Below are 27,273 nucleotides of genomic sequence, written 5' to 3' on the forward strand. Positions count from 1 at the left end.
TCGTTGCTTTGTTGTGGCTTTTATTCTTTGTTCCCTGTTTTTTCTTTCTTTTTTTTATTTTAATATCCATATCTTGAAAAAAAAAAGGCAAAGATTCACTCAAACTCCTATTTCCTCTTCACAAATTAGAACAAAGAGGAAAATGGGAACTCTTCCCTTTGCAGGAGAAAGAAATTATTTTTTTTAATCTTTTGGGATCATGTGTTGTTTTTGTGCAGGACTTCAAAGTGTCTCATTCCTCACAATGAGTATGACATGGAAGATAAGGCAAGAAGAAACTCACATATCAGATTTGCTCACAACTGTGTCACCGATATAGAATAGTGTTTCAGGTACATATGAAATGCAATTGATACGTATTTGTTGACTGATATATGACTAAAGCAATCAATACATATTTGTTGACTGACTATATGACTAAATGAGAGACAGATGAAGATAAATTATTCTTGAACAATTTAGATTAGTTCTTGCTTGATTGAAAGACAATCTTTTTTTTCTTTTCTTTCTCTCTTTTTATTTATTTGCTTTGTAGGGCCACATCTGTGGCATATGGAAGTTCCCAGGCTAGGAGTCAAATCAAAGCTGCAGCTGCCAGCCTAAACCACAGCCAAAGCAATGCCAGATCTGATCTGACTGACACCACAGCTCACAGCCAGTTCCTTAACCCACTGAGCAAGGCCAGGGATCGAACCGGCATCCTCATGGATACTAGTTAGGTTTGTTACCTCCAAGCCAGAACAGTACTCCTGGAAGGGCAATCTTTAATATCAAAAAAAAAAAAAAAAATTCCCGGGGGGGGGGGGCAGAAAAAATATATATCCTAAATTTTTATTTATTTAGTTCTCTGTCCTTTTTTTAGGGGCCGCGCCCAAGGCATATAGAGATTCCCAGGCTAGGGGTGTAATCGGAGCTACAGTTGCTGGCCTGCGCCACAGCCACAGCAACACCAGATCCAAGCCTCGCCTGCGACCTACACCACAGCTCACAGCAACGCCAGATCCTTAACCCACTGAGCGAGGCCAGGGATCGAACCTTCAACCTCACGGTTCCTAGTCGGATTCGTTTCCGCTGCACCACGATGGGAACTCCATATATCCTACATTTGGAACATTTAAGTAGCAGACTTAGAAAAATCTCTTCAATGTCATCAGTCTTCATGCTGTTATGCAGGGCCCTTCACGGTATGAGACCACTGTCCATTGGACGGCAGTTTTCGAGAGCTTTGCACATCTCCCTCCAGCCCTCGGACGCTCTACATGCACGGTGTAGTGCAAAGAGCTTCTTAACAGTCTACATGCAGTGAGGACTGGAGAACACGCAAAGGACAAGCAACGACAAACTGCAATTTTTCTACATCTTCCAAGAATCGTATCCCCTCTTCCCAAACCCATCTGTGCCCACAGAGCAATGACGTATTTATTGGTATACACTGCAAAAGATAATCATAGAAGTTCACAGATTCCTCTGACCCACTGTCAAATAATAACTAATAATGATGTAGTCTAAGCACTTAAATAATCCTGTGCTTACAAAATGCCCAAGATTCTGCTAAATTAGACTTCCTCAGGTTCTGATTATCTACTTAGCCTTGAATACATATCTGCTATCCCTTCCCAAAGGATCAAAATTTTATTGCACTCTTAGTGGGAAGAAGTAGTGATTAATATTATTTACAAATGCAAATAATTCTTTTAAAGACGTCGACTTGGCCTTGAATTCAGATCAAGAATTTCCTTCCGCACCTGGCAAGGCTCCCTAATTAGTTAATTAGGCTAATGTTTAAAATGAGCCCATAATCAGAGAGGGAAGATTAAAAAATATAATAAGAGGGTGATAGAAGCTGGCCTGGGATTTTAGAATTGCTCTTTTCATCACCCACCGAGATAATCACAGGGCTTATGGAGTAACCATACGTGCCATGCGTGAACAGCACTGCAATGATGGATACTACCAATAACACCTTGCCTTTGGGGGCTTCCAATGTACAATATACTTTCCTATACATTATCTCACATAATAATCAGAGACCTCATAGTATAATTACGAGAGTCATTATATTCCACAACTAGAAAACTGAGACTGGCTTAACTAGCCAAGGAAATACCACCAGTAAGTGAGGAAGTGAAGGCTTGAACCTTGCTTTATTTGATTCAAAATGATAAACTTTTGAGATTTAACTTTGGCTTCACATGTAGGAGAGTGTGTAGAAAGGGCTTTAGCTTAATAAATCAACATTCATTAGTTAATTTGTGGGAAACATTTATATAAAACAAATAATTACAACTCTAAGAGGTGCAAATGAAGAAATATTTCTTACGGATGTTCCTCTTAATTAAAATTCCTTAGCTGTTAACAGACTATTTTGAGATCAACATCTAAGAGAGAAAGAGAGTGAAACTGAGTATTTCCATGCCCTAAGACACAGCATGCCTTACTTCATTGCCTTTATTGACATCAGTGTATTATTTTGCTCGGATAATACATAAATGAAAAGTGACTGGTGGACACACAGGAAATAGGGAGGAACTCAGACAGGGCATAAAGGCCTTGAAATTCTGTAGTGTGTTTCCCCACCCTCCTCCTTCCCCCGCCCCCCTGCATGGGAGACAGATTTTTTTTTTTAATCTTGGCAATTTTTACACTAAATGTTGTAGTACGTTTTCATTGTTGTCGTCCACAAATTTTGAAAGCAGGTATGTGCGGTTCAACCCAGTACTCCTCATGAGAACTCTCGTGAGACAAAAAAGCAGCAAACAGCACACTTGGGAGATACTGATACACCGGATTTCTTCACAAGTATCCGACTAGTTACATAGTTCAATCTGATACACTAATTTATGCTAACCAAAGAAGGGTATTTTCCCTGTAGAAGTTTGTCTTTTTTTAATTATTTTTTGTTTTTTAGGGCCACACCTGCAGCATACGGACGTTTCCAGGCTAGGGATCAAATTGGAGCCACACCTGCTGGCCTGTGCCACAGTGACAGCACCACCAGATCCAAGCTACATCTGCGACCTACATCGCAGCTCATGGCAATGCTCGATCCTTAACCCACTGAGCAAGGCCAGGGATTGAACCTGCATCCTCATGGATACTAATCGGGTTCAATACTGCCGAGTCACAACTGGAACTCCTTAAAATATTTTTATTAAAGTATAATTGATTTACGGGAGTTCCCATCATGGCTCAGAGGGAAAGAATCCAACCATGAGGTTGCAAGTTCGGTCCCTGGCCTCACTCAGAGGGTTAAGGATCCGGCGTTGCCATGCTGTGGCATAGGTCACAGATGCGGCTCAGATCTGACGTTGCTGTGGCTGTGGCGGAGGCTGGCGGCCACAGCTCAGATTCGACCCTAGCCTGGGAACCTCCATGTGGTGTGGGTGGGTGCGGGCCTAAAAAACAAACAAACAAACAAACAAAATATAGTTGATCTACAATTTTGTATCAATTTATGTGGTACCCACAAAGTGACCCATTCATACATAGATATATTATATATATATATATATACACACACATTATATACATATATACACACACAAACACAAACTTTTTTCCTATTATCTTCCATCATGTTCTATCCCAAGAGATTGAATAGAGTTCCCTGTACAGTACGACCTCATTGCTTTTCTATTCTAAATGTAACAGTTTGCATCTATTAACCCCAAACTTCCAGTCCATCCCAATTCCACTCCTGACCAACCTGTGAGTTGGAACGAAGGGAACTGAGAGACCACAGAACAAACTTTCTTGACCATAACCTGGGAGGTGCAGTACCAGCCAATGACTTCAGATTTTCCCCTGTGGTGATCAACAAAGATCCCACGGCAAGGGCTGGAAGCAGCGTGAAGATAATCCCGTTGGCTTTATTACCTGAGTTTGAGTTCAACCTTACATACAGCTTGGAGTCAAAGGTAAAGTCCACCCACACGGTGTTCAGATGAGAGTGTGGGAAGTCTACTTCCTCCTTGAGGTCTAGCTAGCACCTCATGGCAGAGTAGGATGGGCACAGAATTTTTGGTCAAAAAACCTTAAACACAGACTTCTAGCTTTCCCACTCACTGTGTGACTAGTTCATTAACCTGACCCAGTCCCATAAAGTAGTTGTAAAAGGTCAAATGGAAATAGGTTTTGTGCAGAGGCTGTCACATTATCAATAGATGTTGGGTCCTTTTCAAAATAATGCCATTTGCAGCAACATGGATGAGACTAGAGATCTTTATACTAAGTGAAGTAAGTCAGAAAAAGAAAGACAAACACTATATGATATCACTTATATGTGGAATCTAAAATATGGCACAAATGGGAGTTCCCGTCGTGGCACAGTGGAAATGAATCCAACTAAGAAGCATAAGGTCATAGGTTCGATCCTTGGCCTTGCTCAGTGGGTTAAGGATTCAGCGTTGCCATGGCTGTGGTTTATGCCAGCAGCTGTAGCTACGATTAGACCCCTAGCCTGGGGAACCTCCATATTCTGAGAGTGTGGCCCTAAAAGGCAGAATAAAATAAAATATGGCCCAAGTGGACCCATCTACAAAACAGAAACACACTCCCGGACATAGAGAACAGACCTGTGGTTGCCAAGAAGGAGGCGGTTGGCGAGGGATGAAGTGGCAGCTTGGAGTTGGTAGATGCAAACTATTACATCTAAATGGATAAGCAATGATAGATGTGCTACTGTGCAGCAGAGGGAACTCTATCCAATCTCTTGGGACAGAACATGATAGAAGATACTATGAGCAAAAGAATGTGTATATATATATGTATGACTGGGTCACTGAGATACAGCACAGATTGACACAATGCTGTAAATCAACCATACTCTAATAAAAATTAAACTAAATTAAAAAACGTTGAGTCCTTTTCCTTTCTGTATGAAAATGTGTATAAAATAAACCTCAAGGACAGTTCGTTTGAAAAAGATAGGGAACGGAGATAGAAGAGAGAGTTTTAACACATGGAAGCTGGTGTCTCAGAGACCTTATGTTTATAAACATACTGTAAACATTTGGAATAAAACCCAGAGAAAACATCAAGGTCAACAGAAGAAAGGTCCCTGCTACTTTTCTCACTTCATCTTCTACTTCTCACCCTCACTGTCTGAGCTCCTTGCCTTCCCTTGAAAGAATATTCTTTAGGATTGCAAATTCTACTCTCACTTATTCACATGGCTGCTCTCTCACTAAACCTACATCTCACCTCCGATCATGTAGTACCACCGCCAAACAACTTCCCCAATCACCCATTCAAACCAGTTTAGAAGTTTGAAGTCTATTCAAACTTATAGACTTCAAAAACAAACTTATGGTTACCAAAGGGGACAGGTGTGAGTGAGGGATGGGTTGGGGGTGTGGGGTTGGCATATGCACACCATTGTATACGGAATGCATGGTCAATGGGGACTCGCTGTGTAGCACAGGGAGCTCTACCCAATACTCTGTGATAACCTATATGGGAAAAGAATCTGAAAAAGAGTGGATATGGGTATATGTATAACCGAATCACTTTGTGGTATAGCAGAAATGATCACAATATTGTAAATCAACTACACTTCAATAAAAAAAAGTAGAAATAAAAACATTTCAATTCAAAAAATAATATTGAAGCCCTTGACCCCACTGAATGTGTAATGCATATTCACATGTGATACGGACTGAAACCCTTTCTTGAAAGTGATTTCATGAAGTCATGTAAATATAAGCAAATATGGTGCCTTTCAATTGGCCACGGAACGCTGGCACAAAACATTGTGTTTCATGTTGAAGGCCTTCCTGTGTGGTCACCAGCTTCTATGTTATCAGCTCACACCTTTTTCCTTTGAGTCACTTCCTATAAGCTGCTCACTTGATTACGGTAATTAAAGAAAACAGGTTCCTATGTGAAATAAGGTGTGAAAGAACAATCCAAAAAGAAAAAAAAGGGAAAAAAAAGGAAAATGGTGAGAACATTTCTCCAGGCAAAAGCAATTTCCTCTTTGAAAGAGCTCACCTACTATGATTTCTGCAGAGGCATCTATTTTGAGACTGTGGCTTCTCCATGATGGAGAACAAACTCATCTCAGGGAACCAAAATGCCAGGACAAGTCATAATGACTACAACTTTTAATTCTTGACAATCAAAACACATTAAGATACAACATCATGAAAATAAACTCAGAACTAGTAAGGTTCTTCAGGAAGAAAACCATTTTCTTCCTCTTTTACTGTGTTATATTCAGAGCATAGATATACACAAATATGCCCACATTCCTATTTATTGGTGGAATTTAGCTTATGAGATCCTGAGGACCCTACATTCAGAAACATATAATTTCCTGACAGTTCTCAGTATTCAGAAAAATGTTCAACTATCCAATATCCATCTTGAGCTATTTTATATGCGTGGCACTGCATGTTGTTAAATTTTAATCACAGTGTTACAAATGATTTTTGAGAGTCTACTGTATACAAAGCATTATGTCAAATGCAACTGGAAAAAAAAAAAAAAACATGATCAAGGCATGGGCTCCAACTTCAAAGGGTACCAAACATACATGGTTTGGACTGTCAGAGAATCCAGCGTCTAATTCCAGAGAAAGGTCAAGTGGATGATAAAAGCCAGTGAATACTCTCCCAGATAGAAGGGCTAGAAAAATAGGGAAAGAGAAGACAATGTGACTTCAGGCGGTGTTGGTAAGTGGCTTATCATGCCATCATTCCAGTTATAGGTGAAGGCAAAGAAATTCCTCTTACTCTTTAATCCTACTAGGCTTCCATTAGCATAAACCATAAATCATGCCCCCTATGATCTCTAGCCATTTTTCCTATCTGACCACATCTTACTTTAGGCACACATGTAGATGATGTTACTTAAAGGAGATGTATGTGTCATGAATTCATTTTAATGAGAGGATTTAGTGGTCCATCTATGCTTTCCGTCTGTGGTCCATCAATAACACAAGTGCCTATAGCGAGAGGCATTTCTGGGTTACACAGGGAGCCAATTTCTGTCCTTAGTTACATGGAGGTCTTGCTCTTCTCAATGGAATTAAAATCAACAGTACTTCAAGAGGTAGTGATAATCGAAAAGCATATTTCCATACTCATTTCTTTGGGAAAAAGAAAAAATGTCAGGGAGCATTGGTTGCCCTTTGTATCCTGGTGAGAAACAAGGGTATAAAAGCTAATTCCCTAGTAGCTAACTACCATTTTCACATGGGGGTGGGATCCTATCCTAGGATGGGGGGGGCAAGCACATCATTTATCATCTGCCTTAGTCCATGCAGGCTGCAATCTCCTCAATACCATAGACTGGGTGGCTTAAATAACAAGTGCTTCTCCCAATTCTGGAGCCTGGGAAGTTCCAGATGGAGGTACTGGCACATGCACATTACCGGGCGACAATGATGATTATTTTAACTCGAGTGCCTCAGTTATTAACTAAAAATTATATAGACAATGTAATAACTTCCCCTTTTAAAAAAATCTCTAAATCCATCTTTTGATTGTTAAATACTCCTCTAAAAATACCCAAGAATTTTTTAATTCAAATCTTTTCCCTTTCTAGTCACACAAAAAACATCAATAAGAGCATTCATGTAAGTTCTATGAAAGAAAGAGCCTGAGATATTTTAAGTCACACACTTCTCAGTCGAAAGAAAAATTTCAAGGCTTTTGAGGCCCTTGTCAAATTATTTACCTTCATTTTTAGATGATGCAGCTGAAGCATTGCAATAAACAAATATTCATTTGGAAGATTACAGATGGTGAATATTAATTGTTGCATATATCAAATTATAATGGAACTTTGTAATTATAGTTAATGGATTTCATAATTGCCAGAGGCCTAGGGAAGGGGATAAATCTAAAGCCAAGGAAGATAAATATTTGCTGGGACGGAGGTGTTTAAGGCATTTGTTAAATGTTTCTAATTTAAGAGAGCGTAAAAAGGAGAGCACGTGGTCCTTATCTATGAACTGCAGGTACCATAAAAATAAAGCAAAAGTCACACCTGATACAAAAGGCAACTGCCAGAACTCCTTAATTGGATTAGGAAGGATCAGCACTTACCTCCGTCACTTTGGTTTATGAGTAAATAAATCATTGGGAACTACCTGATGTTGCTCTTGCAACAAACATGAGAGAAGCTGGAGCAGTAGGAACAGACTCTCCTTTTGCAGAGAATAATTCTAAAGAGCCCTGGACTTGGATTTGAACCAACTTAAGGAATTTCCTACCTATTCGGATGACAATTTAGGATCCAGATCAACCTCTTGGCTCCTGCCTTGTGAAGAGCTATTGAAGGTGGGGGACCAAGCAGCTGCCAAGCCGTGGTCCATGAGAAATCACTCAATATTCCTTCTATCACATATCATGTCTAGCTCGAAGGAGAAAGCCGGGACTATAATCCAGTATTGCTCTGAGACCAAGGACAGGAAACCCCCATTTGGAACCACTTGTTCTTTCCAATCCACTGCAGCTACATAACTAGAAGTGTTTTGATTTTTTAAATTACTTTTGTTTTTTTTGTTATTTTTAGAGAATGATGTTAAGAGTTGCTGAAGGTGGCCCATGAGGGTGGGTTAAGAAGAAGTGGAAGAAATTATTTCTGGCTTATTCCTCTAGTTAAACTCCTTTTGAGACAAAAAGTCAGTGGTTACCACCTCGTCACATATGTATCTGGACATAAAATTTAAATAGTTCACCTCTGGTCCATCTTCCCAATGAGAAAGAGACCATGTGGTACAATACAGTAGGAAGAATACTGGATTGGTATAGAGGGACCTGCATTCCTGTCCTTACTCTGCTCCAGAAGCCAGGTACCCTTTTCTCAGCCTTAGTGTCCACATTTATAAAATGAGGGTTTTATTTTTCTCAAAATGACTCCTAATGCCCTGCTTTTGCGCCTCATTTTCCTTATTGAAGGTGTCCAAGGTTCTTTATACTTGCAAATTGCCATAGATTAGGTTTCTCTGGAGTCAGAAATATATCTATTTTCCTTATCCCAGATATTCAGTAACTTTCACTTAGTATGTAGGAGTCACTCCAATTGCATTAAATGAAGAAACAAATTAAAAATGAAGAAGTTATTCTAAATATAAACACAGGAATTTCGCCTGTGGCACAATGGGATCGGCAGCATCTCTGCAGTGCTGAGATGCAGGTTCAATCCGCAGCTGGGCACAGTAGGTTAAGGATTTGGTGTTGCTGCAGCTGCAGCCTAAGTGGCAACTGTGGCTCAGATCTGATCTCTGGCCTGGGAATTACATATGCTGTCGGGGAGCCAAAAAAGAAAAAGAAAATGTTAAATAAATAAATATAAATATAGACTTTTTCTTTATCATTAGAATATATTTTATTGATCATTTCCACTTAATTTGGCTTCTTCCAGAAGCTGACTTTGAGATAGAGATTCAAATTCAAGTAATGCGTCTGATGTATGATCCCAGGAAATACAGAGCGTGTCAAAGTGAGATGGGGGCAAAGAAGCTAACAGAATGTTACCAAGACGGTTGCCACGATGGGTAATTGAAGCTTGACCCAGATGGGAAAGTACAGACACCAGGATGGAGCATGCACCTAGAGTTACAGGGGAGCTGGGGTATCTGTGTACTGATGCTCACCAGTCATTGTTCAAGGGATGAATAGCCTAGGGGACCAGAGGAAGCCCTCTTAGTGTAAAGGGAAAAGGTGCTGGCAGCTGGAAAATAGACTAGCACGCACTGACACAGGAAAAACCAAGTGGTTTACATCAACAGTGTCTACTATAGTTTCAAAACATTATTATTTCTCATGCCTTTTTATGGAGCCCTGCTTATATTTTTTTATCTTTATTCCTCACCGATGTATAATCTTCTGGAAGGCAGAGAATATGGCTTATTCAAACCTGTAGCCTCAATACCTTGCATAACATAGCTCATTTATAGTTGGGGACTAAATGATAAATCTATAATAAGGGCATAAAACCATCAACTGTTTAAGTCTGTACAAGAACTAGATTAAATCACGTAGATCAAAGCATATTGAGAAGGGGAAAGTGCTGTCCACATCCAAGAAAAGAATTATGTGGAGAAAACGGAATTCCACTCCAAACTAATGTGAGCTAAGAGACCTCCATCCACCCACAGCGGCACATCTTTTTTAGTTGGCTACCGGCCAAGATGTGCCCCAGATGTCATCAGGCTTGAGAAAAGATGGGTCCAGCAGTGAAGAATTAACGGAGCGCTTCTGTCTAGTGGGGTCTTAGTGGCTAGGCAAAAAGCTTGAACTTATGAAAATACCCCTGCTAAAGAGCATGCAAGGGTGACCTGGGATCGAGGGGAACAGGGAGGAGAGAAAAGAACGCTTTTATCTAGGAATATTTCTCTTAAACACAAACTCCCACCATCTTAAAACGGTGAGAATAAAGTAAAACATGATGTTAAGGGAGTCTGTGGCTCGAGGCTGTTTTGATCCTTCGCAAGCTTATTTATGAAACAAAAGCTGAAGAATCAGGCCAGTATTCTTCTCTAATATGAAAGGACCCCCCCCCCCATTTTTTGGACCACCAAGAATCGAAGACTTCCCATTTCCCACACCAGATTTGAGAAACCTCTCCATGCCTCATTCCACTCCAAAAAAGCTCCAAGTCAGTTGCAAATGGAGTAGAGAATTAAATACAAGTTTAATCTAAGGCCAAGGTCTTTCTATTACAATATACTGCTCGGTGGCTTTTCTTCTTTGGAAGCTTTAATATAGGGAAGTTTTTAATCATTCTAAGAAAGTTTAGGTACATACAACCTTACTCACGGGGAGGGGGTGGGTTAGAGAAACCTGAACCATTCTCCTGCAACCATGATTCCATTACTCAGCTGGGCAGTCATCTGCCAATTACAAAAAATGGGAAGTTCTTTGCGCCCTGAGTGTTTGCAAGCAAGTCATGTGATCTCATTTATAGTAGACAGTTTTCAGCAGCATTTGCCACTGTTTTCCTATGGAAAATGCCATATCACGAAGCCCTGACCTAATAAAGGGGAATCCACTGAAAGAAAGAACCTTTTAAAGCAATGTGACATTAATAGGATTATAAACAGCCCTATTGGTAAAAAAACACTATCTGAAAGAATGGCAGGATATAAATGGAGCAAACTCAATTTTTTCTATCAGTGCTAGCACACAGTGTGAGAACAATTCTCATTCTGCTTCCGATCACATGTGTCTGTCCTGCAAAGGAAAAGATTGTTTTGTTTGACACGTTTAGTTTGGAATTAGCAGTTTTTTTGTTTTACTTTGGTTTTGCGACAAGGAAATACATCCTAATTTCTTCTCTGTTTTTGTTCTTATCTTCTCCAGCTCTAGGAAGCCAAAGTATATGTTACAGAAAAGAGGGGCCAGCAACATGCCCTAGAAAAAAATAATAATGTCTCCTCTAGATCAAGGCAACTGCACAAGACTAAAATTGGAATTAGCTAGCATATGAGGCAAACCCAGTCTTGCAATTAATGTTTTATCTTTTTGCAAGTCCTACTTGAGGTTCATTTTCGTTGTGAATAGAAACCAGAAATTGCCATGTTGAACACATAGCTCTTTCCTGACAGATTTCTTATCTCACTGTGTTACGGATATTATAAGGGAGAAGCTGCATTATACGAAACCAGCATGATTGTCTGTTGATGCTCAGCTGCCTGGGAAGGAATGGGATACGAAGCTTAGAAAATAAAGTTGCCTGAACTATACAGAGACCTGCCAGCCCTCTCCTTCACCCGTCCTGACAGAGGACCCTGGAGGCTGTGCTGCTGTGTGGGATAGTTGAGTCGTTTGCATATCCAACTTCTCCTTTGTAATTCTATGTGCAACATTTGGCCACCCCTCACCCTTTTCTCCAATATTCTGGAGGTGTATACACTGAGCTGCATGCACTATGAAATCAGATTGGCTACAGATGAGGAGATGTCCCCCACACTCTCCTCCCCCGGGCCAAGGGTACCAAACAACTAACAGTGCAGTTAACTCAGAAGATCGCATATAAGACTCCCTCTTATATGGAGTCTCAAAACTTCTTTATAAAGGTGTAAGAGGTACTTTATATATACAACGGAATGCTACTCAGCTATAAAAAAGAGTGAAATGATGCCATGTGCAGCAACACGATGAACCTAGAGATGATCGTACTAAGTGAAGTACGTCAGAAAGAGAAAGACAAATACCATAGGATATCACTTATATGTGGAATCCGAAATAGGACACAAAGTCACTTATTTACAGAACAGCAACAGATTCACAGACAGAAAACAGACTTGGGGTTTCCAAGGGGGAGGGGCAGTGGGGGAGGGATGGACAGGGAGTTTGGGACTAGCAGAGGCAAATTATTATATACAGGATGGATAAATCAACACAGGGAACTACATTCAGTATCTTATGATAAATAAATTATAATGAAAAAGAATATGAAAAAGAATATATAGATACAGCTGAATCACTTTTCCGTACAGCAATATAACACAATTACACTTCAGTAAAAATGATTAATAAACCTATAAGATATAGCTTACATGATGTAAAGTAAAAGGTATTTTTTTTTCACGAAGTAGAATATCATGAAAACAGGAAAGAGTGCCTCTATCACTGTCTGTAATCATACTGCTATCCACTACAAACTAAAAATATGATTGAAAGACACAGCTCTGAAAAGGGCATGCAAAGGACTCACAATTGGTTAAAGGCAATGAAATAGGAAGACAGAGCTGGAAATCCTTGAGTGTTACAATCTGCTCAATTTGGGGTCAAGTGGATGCTAAGAACCACGCTTTTAGAAAAGTCATTATTTCTGCCAAGAATTGCACTTCTTGTCTGGCTCACTGCTATCTTTCTCAGGAACACCGATGGCCCGCTGATTATTTTCTGAGTGATTCCAAAATGTTTAGACTTTCAGTGTAGCATATAATGTTCTATTAATACCTCAGGTGATAAAAGGATGATGCTGTCTCTAGCTGATAAATTCGCCACCCTCGTGGCCCCACATTTTAGATAGTGCATTACCCTGAAGAGATACATCACAAGCACATCACTAAAAGGAGATTTTAAATTAAAAAAAAGAGAAACTTTGAAATAACCCCTGCATGTCTATTCTTTAAGGAGACAAACCAGCCTGAACAGATAAAAATGGATTAATGCAGATAGTCCCCTGAATCTTTACAGTGAACAATAATTAAACAACAACAACAACGAAAACAACAACTTAGAAGTCATCCAGCCCAAGTTCTTTCTTTAAGTGTTCTTTCTTTCTACATGTGAGGAGACTAAAACCAAGGAGGTAAACTGCCTTCCTCAAGGTCAAAGAGCAAATCTGAACTGCGGCTGCATTGCCTTTTATTCACACAGGTCCTATCAAAATTCAAATGTGACATGAGATGGGAATAAACGGAAGAGTGAAAGCTGACATGTTTCTGCCGCACAGACCTGCCATTTTTCTCATTTTGGCCGTTGTATAGAAATTGCCAACGTAAAATCAGTGCTTCATATTAACACTCAATTCCCTAATTTATGGGGGAAGGAACCAAAATGATGGCTTCTTGACTCAATATTGGATGGTTAGTAAAACCAAATTTGGCAAAATATAATCAAGATGATATCAAGCATGAATACTTGCAGGTATCTCCCTAAGTGCCATTTTAAGAAGCCTAGAATGAGGTCTGTGAGAGAAATATTTGATGAGAAAACATTCTTCTGGAAGGTGTTATTAAGCAGATAAGTTATTGGAAAGCTGGGCCAGAAAGAATCAGATTTGAGAAACGGAGGGTCAAAGATATTTGCAGAAGAGGGTGTTTGTTATCTTGGAAACACAGAATTGGCACCCGGCAATTTCAAAGCAGCCTACAGCTAATTTTTCTAGGCAAATCATAATTAAACTGTAAAGCACTTAATGCTGAAACTTGATGGACACAACTGATGGGAGGAAGTTAATCCAAAGCTTTGTTGAAGTCAAGATAGATCACATTTATCTCACATCCTCCGGGAACTGGGTCTGTCAGTCAGTCACAGAAGATTAGAATCAGGCAGTTACAGAAATTTGGAACTGGCAGAAACTCAGAGATTCGTCTGGATGCTTTGAACTTCTTCAGCGCAAAGAGACGAAGGAAATGTCGCATCTGTCAATGAGGCTGCTGTTGAGAAGGGCTTGGGAATGAGCGCACCAAGTTAGGGAACAAGGCAACTTTATAAAAGAGAATTAATTATGCCATGATTCATAGTCACTGGTTGTGCTATAAATACTTTTATGGAAGTGTTTTTCTTTTCCTTTTTCCTTTCCCTTTTTTCCAAAAAGGCAGTGTGGATGAGCACTGCTTCCAGGACTCACATAATTGCACCTAAAATCACAGGATGTTAGAGCTGGAGGAATCCTCAGAGTTTGCCTAAGATCCTGCCCTGGCATTTTACAGGTGAGGAAACTGGAGCCCAGAGAGATGAGGAACTTTCTGGAGGTCACAGAGTGAGCCCCTGGCAGGCTGTGAGCTGGAGCCCTGGCCGATCCCAGAGCAAAGTGCACTGCACCTCCCCTAGTCATTTTCCAGAGTGGACAAAGGACGTTCCCTGGACAGGGCTCTGTTTCCTGCGACCAGACCTCAGCACCAGAGCTGTGTGCAGCCCGAGAACCTGATGAATTTCCTTCCCAGAGTTCCCACTTTAATGGGAAGGTATTTTCAGCGCTTTTCCTCCCATGAGCGTTCTTCCAATTCACTTTCAGAGCTGTTGGTTCAAGCTTAGAGGCCAGAATAACTTTTTTTTTTTTAATTTAAGAAATCCAATTCAATGCCTTCAGTGAATGACTTCAATGCATAAGGCACTGAACTAAGCGCCTTGTGAAAGCAGACATGAATAAAATGGATCCCTACTTCTAAGCGGCTCACAGGAGATGGAGGAACGGCTTCCGCAAGGAAAGTGGTTTTGGAAACATGTTAGAAAACTAGAGAAACCAGGTACTAGCAGCAGACTTTACTAGGAGTCAGGCAGATTTAGTTTCCAGGTGCTGCTGTCCCACTTATATGACAATGATGAATGTGCCTCTATGTCTTCTTCTGTAAAGTGGGGTAACTGGTAGCTTCTCCCTAGGGTAATGCAGGAAAAACACCTGCATTGGGTGTGTGGGGAAAATGCAATTAATGGTTTTTATTGCTGGTATTATTTGCATGCATCTAGAATGTACAGGTAACCAGAAAAGGTCCAAGCTGAGGATTGTGAGGCTCAGTCAATAGACAAGTTGACTGTGACTGTTGAGAAAGGCTCAGAAGAGGAGATGACCTCGAATGATGGTTAGGGTGTTAACAGGCAGAGATGGGGGAAAAGACATCTCAAACAGATTTACCAGAAGGAGTCCAGCACTAAGTCAAAATATCTTAAGACACATCCTATATCAATGTTACTGGCGTCTAAGAAAACGCCAGTGACCTTGCGTCCCCCACGGACACACAGATGGCAGAGCCATGGCCCCTGACCCTCACCCAGTCAGCATTAGTGCTGTGCCCTGATGGGCTACCCAACACCTGTTGATTCAGGAGCCCAGGATTTAAAAGGAGCTTACAAACTGTCACAATCAAGAGTTGCCTGAGGAGACATGATGACTAAATGTAATGTGCTCCTGATGGAATCCTGGGGCAAAAAAAAAAAAAAAAAAAGAACATTAGGGGAAAATTAAAGATGTCCGAATCAAGTATAGGCTTTTGTTAATAACAGAGGTGTCAATATCATTTCATTCATTGTGACAAACGTCCCACACAAATGGAAGATATTAACAGCAGGATGCCTGGTTACTAAGAGTGGTATGTAGGAACGATCTTATTACCTTTGTAATTTTTCTGTCAACCTAAAATCATTCTGAAATTAAAAGTTGTTTTTTGTTTTTGTTTTTAATACAAAAAGGGAAAAATGGCTCCTGGGCAGACTAAGCTTACCTTTGTTAATTTGCTGGTCTGTTTTCTGCTTACCAAAGGAAACATTCCGGAGGGCTCCTCAAACTGTTCCTTTTTAAACTAGCAGTGTTTAAACATTGACAAGCACACATAGAGAACATTTTTAAACAGACCTCATTGTAGCAAACTATTTAAGTACTCCCTTTACCTTTTTTTTTCCCTGGGAAGATTTCTTTATTTAACTGCTCTTAATTACATCCAGTTGCACTGGCCCTATCAAGTTGCTTTTAATAGCATTTCTAATAAACAGAACTACAGAGAGAAATCTTGGTTGGTACAGGTACAGGCTGGGGTGGAGATGTAAGTCATAGGTGTGTACTGACTGGGTCCCCAGGCCGGGAGCACAGTTACGGGGGTCAGTGATTGGGTAGGGGGCAGAGAGGGAAAGGGGACATAGGACAGACATTTCTTCTTTTTTTCTTTTTAGGGCCATACCTGCAGCATTCGGACATTCCCAGGCTAGGGGTCCAACTGGAGCTGGAGCTGCCAGCCCACGCCACAGCAACTCAGGATGCAAGCTGCATCTGCGACCTACACCACAGCTCTTGGCAACACCAGATCTTTAACTCACTGAGTGAGGCCAAGGATTGAACCTGCATCCTCATGGACACTAGCTGGGTTCTTAACCCACTGAGCCACAATGGGAACTCCAGGAAAGTCATTTCAATTCTAGTGGATGAGTGATTCTCAGCTAGGAGTAACTGCCCATCCCCTGGAGATACCTGACCATACATGGGGACATTTCCTATCGCCATAATTTGGGCAGGAGTGGAATGGTGGTTGGAGGGCTGCTACAGGAATCTAGGGGATAGAGGCTAGAGATACTATTCAACATCCTACAGTGCACAGGGAAGCTCACCCCACCTCCCAAAGAATTCATATTTAGCCGCAAATGCGAATAGTGCCAAGGTTGAAAAAAGTGCATTAGATAGAAGAAAGAAAATAATGCCTTTGCCTCCGTTTCCTATCCACGCCCTCCACCCCAACAAAGGAACTAACAATTCTCTGAGTTTTCACACACTTTTATATTCTTTTGAATTCTACCGAAGGATAACTATGACCCCGTCATTATTACCAAGCCCTTGTTAGGGAAAATATTTGAAGATTCTTTGGGGGCTCCATGTTCACATCCTCTTGGTCCATCTGCTACCAAGGCGATTGCTAATGCAGCAGTTGCTAGCTGCCAGCAGTGGAATCTGACAACCTCTTGCTTCAGCTGCACTTTGCACATTCTGCCCTGGGGCCTCTCTAACACCCACATTGTGGAATGATGACCAGAACCTTCCAGGGCACTCATAATGTGCATGCTGGAAGCTCTTAGGAATCCTTGGACAACAACTGGGGCATGGAGTTATTAACACTTGAACATTGGCAGATGGGAGCTAGTGAATACATCTCTTCTTCCTTCTTTCAGTTGGGCAATTCTAAACCCAGACCATAGAAGAGCCCTGCAGGCACAGGCAACAGAGCTACTAACCAACTGGAGAAGGCTGCTATTAACTGTCTTTCCCCACCAATCTTGCTTCTCTTTCGGCAACCCTCCACTCCGCCTATCTGAGATTACGTCCTCAATTAGCACCCCCACACCCACCCCAGCCCTTGCCTCAGGTTTTTCTTTCCAATGTAAACTAACAACTTGCTCTTAAATAATTTTTTCCACCTCCTGGTGATGGTGTTGGGTAAATGGTGATTTTTTTAAAAAATTAAGGTATAGTTGATTTACGATGTTGTGCCTATTTCTACTGTACAGCAAAGTGACCTAGTCATACACACACACACACACACACACACACACACACACACTCTTTTTCTCATATTATCTTCCATCATGGATCATGGTCTATCCCAAGAGATTACTGGATCTGGTTCCCTGTGCTGCATAGCGGGACCTCATTGCTTGTCTATTCTAAATGTAATAGTTTGTATCTACTTACCCAAACTTCCCATCTGTTCCACTCCTTTAAGAATTTCTGTCAAAGGGCAGTTCCCATCGTGGCGCAGTGGTTAACGAATCCGACTAGGAACCATGAGGTTGCGGGTTCGGTCCCTGCCCTTGCTCAGTGGGTTAACGATCCGGCGTTGCCATGAGCTGTGGTGAAGGTCGCAGACGCGGCTCAGATCCCGCTTGCTGTGGCTCTGGCGTAGGCTGGCAGCTACAGCTCCGATTCGACCCCTAGCCTGGGAACCTCCATATGCCGTGGGAGCGGCCCAAGAAATGGCAAAAAGACAAAAAAGAATTTCTGTCAAAGATTTTCCTCCTGAGTGGTAAATATGGATTATTATGCAATTCATAGACTCTCTCAGCCCTCAAATCAAGGAATAATTCTGATAATAAGTATGAACAACACCGAAAGTAGTTATTTATGATAGTCTTCTTTACAGAAAAGGAAAGGGAGGTTGGCCTTATAGAAATCCCTTGTGGAAAGCCAGGATTTGACCCCAGTCTACCTGAGCTCGAAGTTCTTAGCACACACAGGGGCCAGAAGTTTTCCTAGAAGCTGTACAAAGTCCTGGTACAAAGCCTGAGAACAAAACATTTTCTTCTGAAAAACAGCCTTGTTACCCTGTTCTAACCCACTGAACCTCTCATGAATGCAACACAATGTCTAACCCAGCTAGATAGTTAAGCTCATGCTGGAATTTCAACAACTCATGATGCACAGATTATTCACGAGAGTTGTACAGCACCAAAGTGAGTCTCAGAGAGGGAGGTCGATGCAGGGAAAACCACACACGCGGTCTAGTGTGTGTCTAGTGTGTGTCTGCGTGTCTGTGAGAGACAGAGACACAGAGAGAAGAAAAACGGGAGGGAGGGAGTTAGAGAGAGACAGAGAGGTTTTGAACCTCCAGCCCTAAAGCCAAAATCCAAATTGTAATTAGGCTTTGTAGCTCATTGTTTTCTATTTTCAAAACCGTCACACTCCATGTCTGCCAGCACTCAAGAGCTTCCTCCAGCTGCAGTGAGCGTGACTGCACTGGAAAGGAAATAGCTTTGCCTTTACAAAAAATTAGGAGATGCCCTTGCCCTGCCTTTACCCCTCGAACCGTATGACTGGCAGGTGGTGTTTGTCTGCAAATAACGGTGCTGTTGTTACCTTTTCAGTGGTGGTGTGCTTTTATATTTTTCTGAAATAACTGTAGTTTATGAGGCTTCCAGGGCCCTAGTCTTTGAATCAGTAAAACTAAATTTAAGTTGCTTAGCTCTGAGTAACAGTAATTGCAGAAATAGTTGTATGAGTAGTAGCAGGAGCAGCAGTAATGAAAATAAAAAAAAATGTTTGTGGACCATAAATTCTGTGCCAGATATTCCGTTAAATGCACTACATGCCCCAGCTCATTTAAATTCCCTCCATGATGCTGTGAGGTGAATACTATTAGTATCACCATTGATTAGATGATTGATTAGATACAACTGCAGGTAGAGATGTGACCTCCTCCCAAGTCATGCAGCCAACACATAGGATACTCAGGATCCACCTTAGTCTCCAGGCTCCTGACCCGCTTCTATTCTGCTGCCCTACGTAACACTGGGCTTGTTTACTTACCCATTAAATGGAGCTGGTTCCATTTTCTCCATGCAGGTGTTGTTGGAGCAGGGAGTCTTTCTTTTAGGGTGGAGTGGGAACAAATGATAGCAGACATTTGATTGGAAACAATTCCTTGAAATCCACAAGCTAGACTGGCATTTTGGGCTGTCATTGTTTTTTTCTTTTTACAGCCGCACCTGTAGCATATGGAAGTTTCTGGGCTGGGGGTCGAATTAGAGCTGCAGGCCTATGCCACAGCCACAGCAATGCTGGCTCTGAGTTGCATCTGTAACCTATGCTGCAGCTTTCAGCAACACTGGATCCTTCACCCACTGAACGATGCCAGAGATTGAACCCACATCTTCACAGAGACAATATCAGGTCCTTAACCCACTGAGCCACAACAGGAACCCCTGGACTATAATTTTTTAACTGATGAAAATGCCAATATAAGATAGGTATGAAGCATAGCAGATTATGCTTAAACTTCATGACTTTCCACTACCTTGGGGGAAAGTCCATTGCCCACCATGGTCTGAAGGGCCCTGTGTCTTGTGGTTTCTGCTTTTCCTGCTACTCCATCTGCAATCACTCTCTACCTTGCTGACCCTGTTCCAGGCATACTGGCCTTTCAGGTTTTTCTGAGATCTCTCTACGGCGGTCACAGCGTGAGAGCATTCTAGGCAGAACTTTTAGTAGCAGAGAAGACTTCAAGTAAAGTCTGATTGGTCAGAAATATTGACACGGACCTTCTTGGCCCAAAAGGTTGTTAGGCGGTGGCTGGCAGTGGGGGTGTAGACAGAGCTCAGATGCATGGACTGGGATGTCCACACGTGAGCACGGGGGGCTGCTCACACTGCAGCGGGAGATGAGAAGAAAAGGAGAAAGAGGCTTAGGGATGGGGTTGGCTGCCATGGGTCCGTGAAGAATGCCCAAAGGTCGAAGAGATTCTAAATTTAAAGCAGCTTCTGGTTGTTAGGGAGGCTTACTTGTCAAGGTGGGATTATGGAGAATACTGTATTCATAGCTTATGAGCTTGATTGATAACTTTTAAGAATTTAGACGGGGGCATAGTGCCCACTGACGGGAGGTCCCGGCCTGTTTTAATGCCTTCTTTCAGTCTTCACCCAGGAGGCTCCTTTTGGCCTATCAGATGTCGGCATAAATGGTGACTTCTGAAAAAGGTCATCTCTGACCACTCTGTTCTATGCAGCCCCTCCAATACAAGCTAGCCACTCTCTAGGTCTTTCCTCTATTTTAAACATCACCCTTGCCTTATTTACTCTCTTGTCTATGGTCCCTCTAAGCCAGAATGTACCTTCCTTGGAAGTGAAGATCTTTTACTTCTTCAAGGTGGGCTTTCTAGTGCCTAGTAATACAAAATAACCATTCCAAAAATATTTGTTCAATGATAGAAAAACGGAATACTGAATTCAATGGATGGATTCATAAATGAAATTATCGATATATACATACACACTTTTATCTTATGTAATAATAATACGCAGTTGTACTGTGTGGTGCTTTTCCTATGGAAGTGCATACAATTTTCTCCTATTCCATTTGGACTTAAGAGAGAGCCAGCTATTTATAATAATTTATCACTAAACAATGCTTGTGACAATGGATAATTTATCACTAAACAATGCTTGTGACAATGGAGCAAGAAAGAGAAGCAGCAGATTGTTTTATGTTAAACGATGTTAAACAAAATAGTAAACAAAATGGTTTTGGGGAGTTCCCATCGTGGCTCAGTGGTTAACAAATCCGACTAGGAACCATAAGGTTGCGGGTTTGATCCCCGGCTTCGCTCAGTGGGTTAAGGATCCATTGTTGCCATGAGCTGTGGTGTAGGTCGCAGACTTGGCTCAGATCCTGCATTGCCGTGGCTCTGGTGTAGGCCAGTGGCTACAGCTTCAGTGACACCCCTAGCCTGGGAACCTCCATATGCCATGAGTGCAGCCCTAGAAAAGACAAAAAAAAAAATGGTTTTATCCATCCCCTTCCTAGCCTCTTCTGGACCCAAGACAAAGAAACTAGGGAAAAGAAGAAACTAGGGCAAAGAAGTCAAATAGGATTTCTTCTTGGTTCCATAAGAAAATGCGGCACCTGTTACAAGTGTTACACATACGCCAATTCTTTTCTAAGACTAAAGGAAGAAAGAAGGATGCATATTCCAATAGCATCATGGTCAAGGTCCACAGTTTCTTACATTAATAATTAGAAGTTCGTTTTCTGAGAATACACACACATTGTTTAAAATCTTAAAATAGTGCCATTCCCATTGTGACTCAGTGGGTTAAGGACCCGACATTGTCTCTGTGAGGATGCTGGTTCCCTCCCTGGCCTCACTCAGTGGGTTAAGGATCCAGTGTTGCCGCAAGCTGTGGCATGGGTCACAGATGCAACTCAGACTTGGTGTTGCTGTGCCGTGGCGGTGGTGTAGGCCTCAGCTGCAGCTCTGATTTGACCCCTGGCCCGGGAACTTCCAGACACCACAGGTGTGGCCATATACTTGTAATATTTAATATCACTATTCCCTTTAAATTATATTTGGGTAAATAAATACATTTTGAAGGAAGAAGGATTTGGGATTCGGAGTATGTTTCATAGTCTATTTGCTGTTGTCATTGTTGATAAAAAAAACTTCCATTTCAAATCTTTGTAGAAAGGGTACACATGGAGCAAACAACCTATTAAATGATCCCTTAGCCAAAACTAAAATGGGTAAATACTTGCCCTATCTTCGAGTCTTATAAAACAGATTCAGAGCCATATTCTGTGGGAATGAGAGTCCCTGAGATGCAGTGCAGACTGCTTCACGGTAGTAAATTCGGTTCACTGTCTCAGATACGCCAGCTACATACGATCCTTCTTTTCCCTCCTACCTACTTGATTCCCCTTCTTTTCTCCTTTTGAACTGCTGACCCGAGTTAGTAGCCAAACATAATAATACAGTGTTTGATCCTCTGGAAACCCATAAAATTACAAACCAGCAACCACCAGGATGTTGGCAGAATTTCTGTGGACAGCAACCAGCCTGGGACTTTTTTCCTTTGGAAATGAAGCACTACATTGCGAGTGTTGATACATTAGTAGGAAGGGGGTACCTTTTGCCAGCTCCTCTCCCCCACCTAACTCTTATAACCACTTGCGATAGGGAGAGAGAGTTCATCTTTTAAAATATTATAGCCTTCTCTCTTTTAACTTTTACTATTCATAGTTCCCTCCCTTCATTCATTTGAAATTCATTCTGCCTATTTTTATTAAGCACTAATGGAGTTTTATAGCACTGAGCTAAGTACTACAAAGGATAAACATATAAATAAAACCACCGTCTACATGCCTTCAAGAATAATAAAATCTAACGGCAACTTAAAGTTCTGATGCAGTGAGGGGGTCTCTCCTCACTACAATGGAAATATCCAATTAATTGGCTAGCTGAATCCAAATGAAAGAAAGAGAAATTCCCAGGTTCCAGAAAGAGAGACAACTCAAGCTAGAGAGATTAAACTCATAAACAGATGCCTGAGGAACCCGATAAACTAACAGAACAGCTAGACCATGGAGACTAGGGACTGGTATTTTAATTCAGACAGAGGAACAGGAGAGGTTGCATTGAGTTTGCCTTTGATTGCTTCCTGATTGAGAATTAGAACTGAGATCCTTACATCCAGCTGGATCTGGTATAGATTTGAATCTTCTATACGGAGTGGTCTAGATAAGTCCACTTGCCAGCTTGTGCATATGGCAATGAGAATGTTTATCTTGGCCTGAGCTCCTCTTATTGGGAAGAGAAAATAAAGTGTCCTACTGGAAGTTAAGTGTCTCAGGCCAACTCCACATACTGGTGTGGAGCAAAGTTATGCTACTCACATGGTGCCTGAATCCAGGAAGGTGAGAAATCAATATAAAAGCTGGTCATTAATCCTTGAAACCCTGAAAACAAATTGTAGAGCAAACTAAAAGCACACACATTCACTGAGACTGATATCTGTTGAAGAGGGCTGCCACACCTTAACATCATGAATGTTGCACTGCTCCAAAACACAAAACAAAACAAAACAAAATCCCCAACCAACAAAACAAACAAAAAACAAGTCTTGAGGAAGAGTCAGCAAATAGAAGGATGACCATTCAAGACCTGAAGTAACAAAATAATGTAAAAAAGATATAACATAGGTATATGTCAAATAATTTAGTGTATAAAATAAAGAATGGGAAAATGAGGGGAAAAAATGGACTGATTTAGAGAGGGAGAGGGAAAGACCAGAATTAAAATATGTAATCAAAGAAAAAAGATCATTGGACAAAATTAAGCTGCTGTTGAAGTGACGCCTAGTGATCTGGAAGACAGATCTCAGGAAATTATCCAGACAAAGGGAAATTCAGAATATCAAGACATCTGAGAGAGAAGAAGGATAGAATAAGAAAGTATAAAAATGTCTAATAGAAATTACAAAAGGAGAAAGTAGAGAGAATAGAGAATATACGAAATAAAGAGAGCGAAACTGAACATTTTACAGAATTGCTAGAAGAGATAAATCTTTACATTTTAAGATCAGAGGCTCACATGTGGTTATGAAAGGAGATTCAAGGAGTTCTGAATCCAGTAGTGGAATAGACAAATATTCCTGCAGATAACAATTATTAATCAAGCAAAATTGTAAAAGCAGCTTTGAAGGCCCTGCAAAGTGATGAAAAAGAGAAGCTGGGGACATGGGATCCTTGGAGGAAGGGAACCACAGTGGGTGAGACCCTCGTGTATACAGTGTATACAGGGCACTCCCCACTGCATGAAGCACAAAGGAGCTGGAAGTCATCACTCTGTATGCAAGAATTAATTCAAGACAAAATAAAATACAAAATAATGTGAAAGTTAAATCTAAAACACCCCAGAAGGACACACAGGAGACTCTCTTTTCTACCTCAGAGGAGACAAGACAGGATGCGCTAACCATTAAAGAAAAAGTAATTGATGAATTGGATGTTATCAAAATTAAGACATCTCTTCAGACAATACCACAAGAAAATGAAAAGGCAAACTATGGCCCAGCAGAAAACATTTACAATTAATTTACCTTAAGATTATCACTACATCAAGAATATAGAAAGTGGAGTTCCTGTCGTAGCTCAGCAGAAACGAATCTGACTAGCATCCATGAGGATGTAGGTTGGATTCCTGACCTTGCTCAGTGGGTTAAGGATCTGGCATTGCCGTGAGCTGTGTGATATGTAGGTTGCAGCTCGGATCTGGTGTTGTTGTGGCTGTGGCGTAGGCCAACGGCTACATCTCCGATTGGACCCGTAGCCTGGGAACTTCCATATGCCTCAAGTGTGGCCCTAAAAAAAAAAAAAGAGAGAGAGAGAGACGAAAAAAAAATCATGCAGTAGTTAAAAACACTGTCTAAATATTAAACTGTTTAAAAATCAATCAAAGTAGAAGAAAGGAAATCATAAATATAAGGATGAAAATCAATGAAACAGAAAAAGAAAGAAAACTGATAAAGTTGGTTCTTTGAGCCAGGTAATAAAATTAATACGTTAATAAACCTCTAGTTAACTACATGTCTATCAAAAACTTGAGTTCCTAACCAAAAATATTCCCATAAAGAAATCCCTGGGCTCAAGTCATTTACTTAATTCTGAATAGAAAACGATTCTATGTTCATGCACAGGAAGATTCAAGACTGTTAAATGTAAATCTCCACCCAACTGATTCATAGATTTCAATGCCATCCCAATATAAATCCAAGTTGATGTTTCTGAGCAACTGGAAAACTGACTCTAAAATTGACATGATCACTGAGAAAAAACTAGAACAAAAAAATCTTTAAAAGATCAAATATTTAAATTATTTGATTTTAAGTCTTACTATAAAGCTACAATAATTCAGACAGTGTGGTACTGGCATTAACAGCAGACAAACAGATCAACAGAACAGAACAGAGTCCAAAAATAGATTCACATATAAGTCACTTAATTTTCTACATAAGATCCAAGGTAATTCATTGGAGGAAGAGGTTTTCCTTACAAATTGTGCTGGAATAATAGCTATCTATATAAAAAAATAATAAAAGAAACGACGAATGAAAGAGAGACATAAAGAGGGGAATTCAGAAAGAACCTCAAGACTTCCCCCACGTATGCAAAAAACCTCTCGAAATAGATCATAGGAATAAATGTTACGAACCAAAACTAAAAGCTTTAGAGGCACAGTTAAATTAAATCTCACTGGCAAGTGCAGAGGTGGTGTTTGATATAATTCTCTGAACTGCTCTGAGTCTTTGAAGCATTGTATTTAATAATTTAACTCTGAAACCTTTTTTATCTCCTTCAATTTCTGAACCAACTTTCGGCATGTCTTGCTGACTTCTCTGTGAAATAAAGTATTCCCTGGGCTTCATCTTCAGCTTTTTTGTCTTGTCGCAAGGATTTTTTTTTTTTTTTTCTGAAAGTTCACAGTTCTTTTTAGATCTCACTCTCTCCCCATATAGGCCATCCTCCTATACGACTCTGGAATTATTAGCTGGAACTTTGGATTCATTTAGCCAATTGCCAATTAATTGTCAGCACCTAGACATCGCATGGACAAATAAAATTCTCTGTATTCTAATTGAGCTGAATAGTCTCCTCTTCCACATCTGCCTCTTTTCTGTTGTGTTTAATGACACTATTTATTTTTGTTTGTTTGTTTTTAGAGCTGTACCTGTGGCATATATAAGTGCCCAGGCTAGGGGCCTAACTGGAGCTGCAGCTGCCAGCCTATGCCACAGCAACACAGGATCTGAGCCACATCTGCAACCTATGCCTCATCTTGTGGCAATGCTGGATCCTTAAGCCACTGAGCGAGGCCAGGGTTCTTAACCTGTTGAGCCACAAGAAGAACTCCTTAATGGCACTATATTACTGAGCTAATCTAAAGCTCCAGAGATATCCAGACTTTATTTTCCCTTTATCACCACATCCAAAGAGTCATTAAGTAATGTTGATTTTATCTTCCAATGTTTTATTGAATATTTTCACCTCTCCAATTTCTGCTGGAACAGTATTATTTCTTTCAAACCTAGAAAATGGTCCCTAAATGGTCTTTAGGGGCCACGTCTTCCACACATAGGGCTTTTATAGTATGTCCTCTACACTGTCATTAGGTTGTTTTTTTGTTTTTTGTTTTTGGTCACAATATGATGCTAACTTACTATTCAGCTCTATTCCATAATCGTTCTTGCCTAACATTCCAGCCTTGCAAAACTATTATCCTCTAAATACATTACGTGTTTCATGCCCCAATATGCTGCTCCCCATACTTTAAAACCTTTCCTTCCCTTCACATTAAATTTCAATTTGTCTTTTTAGTTTCCCGTTGAAATTTCTCCTTCATGAAATCGTCCTAATTCCTTAGACAGATCAAGCCACTTTCTTCTCTATTCTCGTAGTATCTTTGTGACTATTTCTAACGGTGGTGCTCATCAATCTGTACCTTAATTACTGCTTCTCTGCCTCTCTTTCTGATAGAATTTGAGCTTACCAAGGGAGAACCTACGTCTTACAATGAATACTGTGCCTGAGGCATAATTAGTGTTCGAAATATGCTGAATAAATCAGCACAAAAGAATGAATTAAGAAACAGAAATCAATTTTTTTTTTTTTTTTTACTTTTTAGGGCTGCACCCAAGGCATATGGAAGTTCCCAAGCTTGGGGTCAAATTGCAGCTGCAGTTACCGGCCCACACCATAGCCACAGCAACAGTGGGATCTGAGCCACATCTGTGACCAACACCACAGCTCATGGCAACGCCAGATCCCTGATCTACTGAGCAA

At 40.8% G+C, this 27,273-nt stretch overlaps 1 protein-coding gene across 5 annotated transcripts in view; it reads right to left on the reverse strand.

Moving 5' to 3' along the window:
• The window catches only part of KCNJ16 (potassium inwardly rectifying channel subfamily J member 16), a 499,644-nt gene that overhangs the window by 119,578 nt on the left and 352,793 nt on the right, over positions 1–27,273 (reverse strand). Inside the window, exon 1 of one of the 5 annotated variants that reach the window (XM_084983837.1) lies at positions 17,860–18,353. The exons of the other annotated variants lie outside the window; for them this stretch is intronic. The gene's annotated coding sequence lies outside the window, so the exon portion shown is untranslated. Of the gene's footprint in view, positions 1–17,859; positions 18,354–27,273 lie in introns of those variants that run through there. 5 annotated transcript variants of the gene reach the window in all.

This window comes from Sus scrofa, chromosome 12, assembly GCF_054392235.1.
Source record: "Sus scrofa isolate SSC_HxYL_T2T_F1_AM1 chromosome 12, Sscrofa_HxYL_maternal_Yorkshire_Landrace_v2.0, whole genome shotgun sequence".
Taxonomy (NCBI): domain Eukaryota; kingdom Metazoa; phylum Chordata; class Mammalia; order Artiodactyla; family Suidae; genus Sus; species Sus scrofa.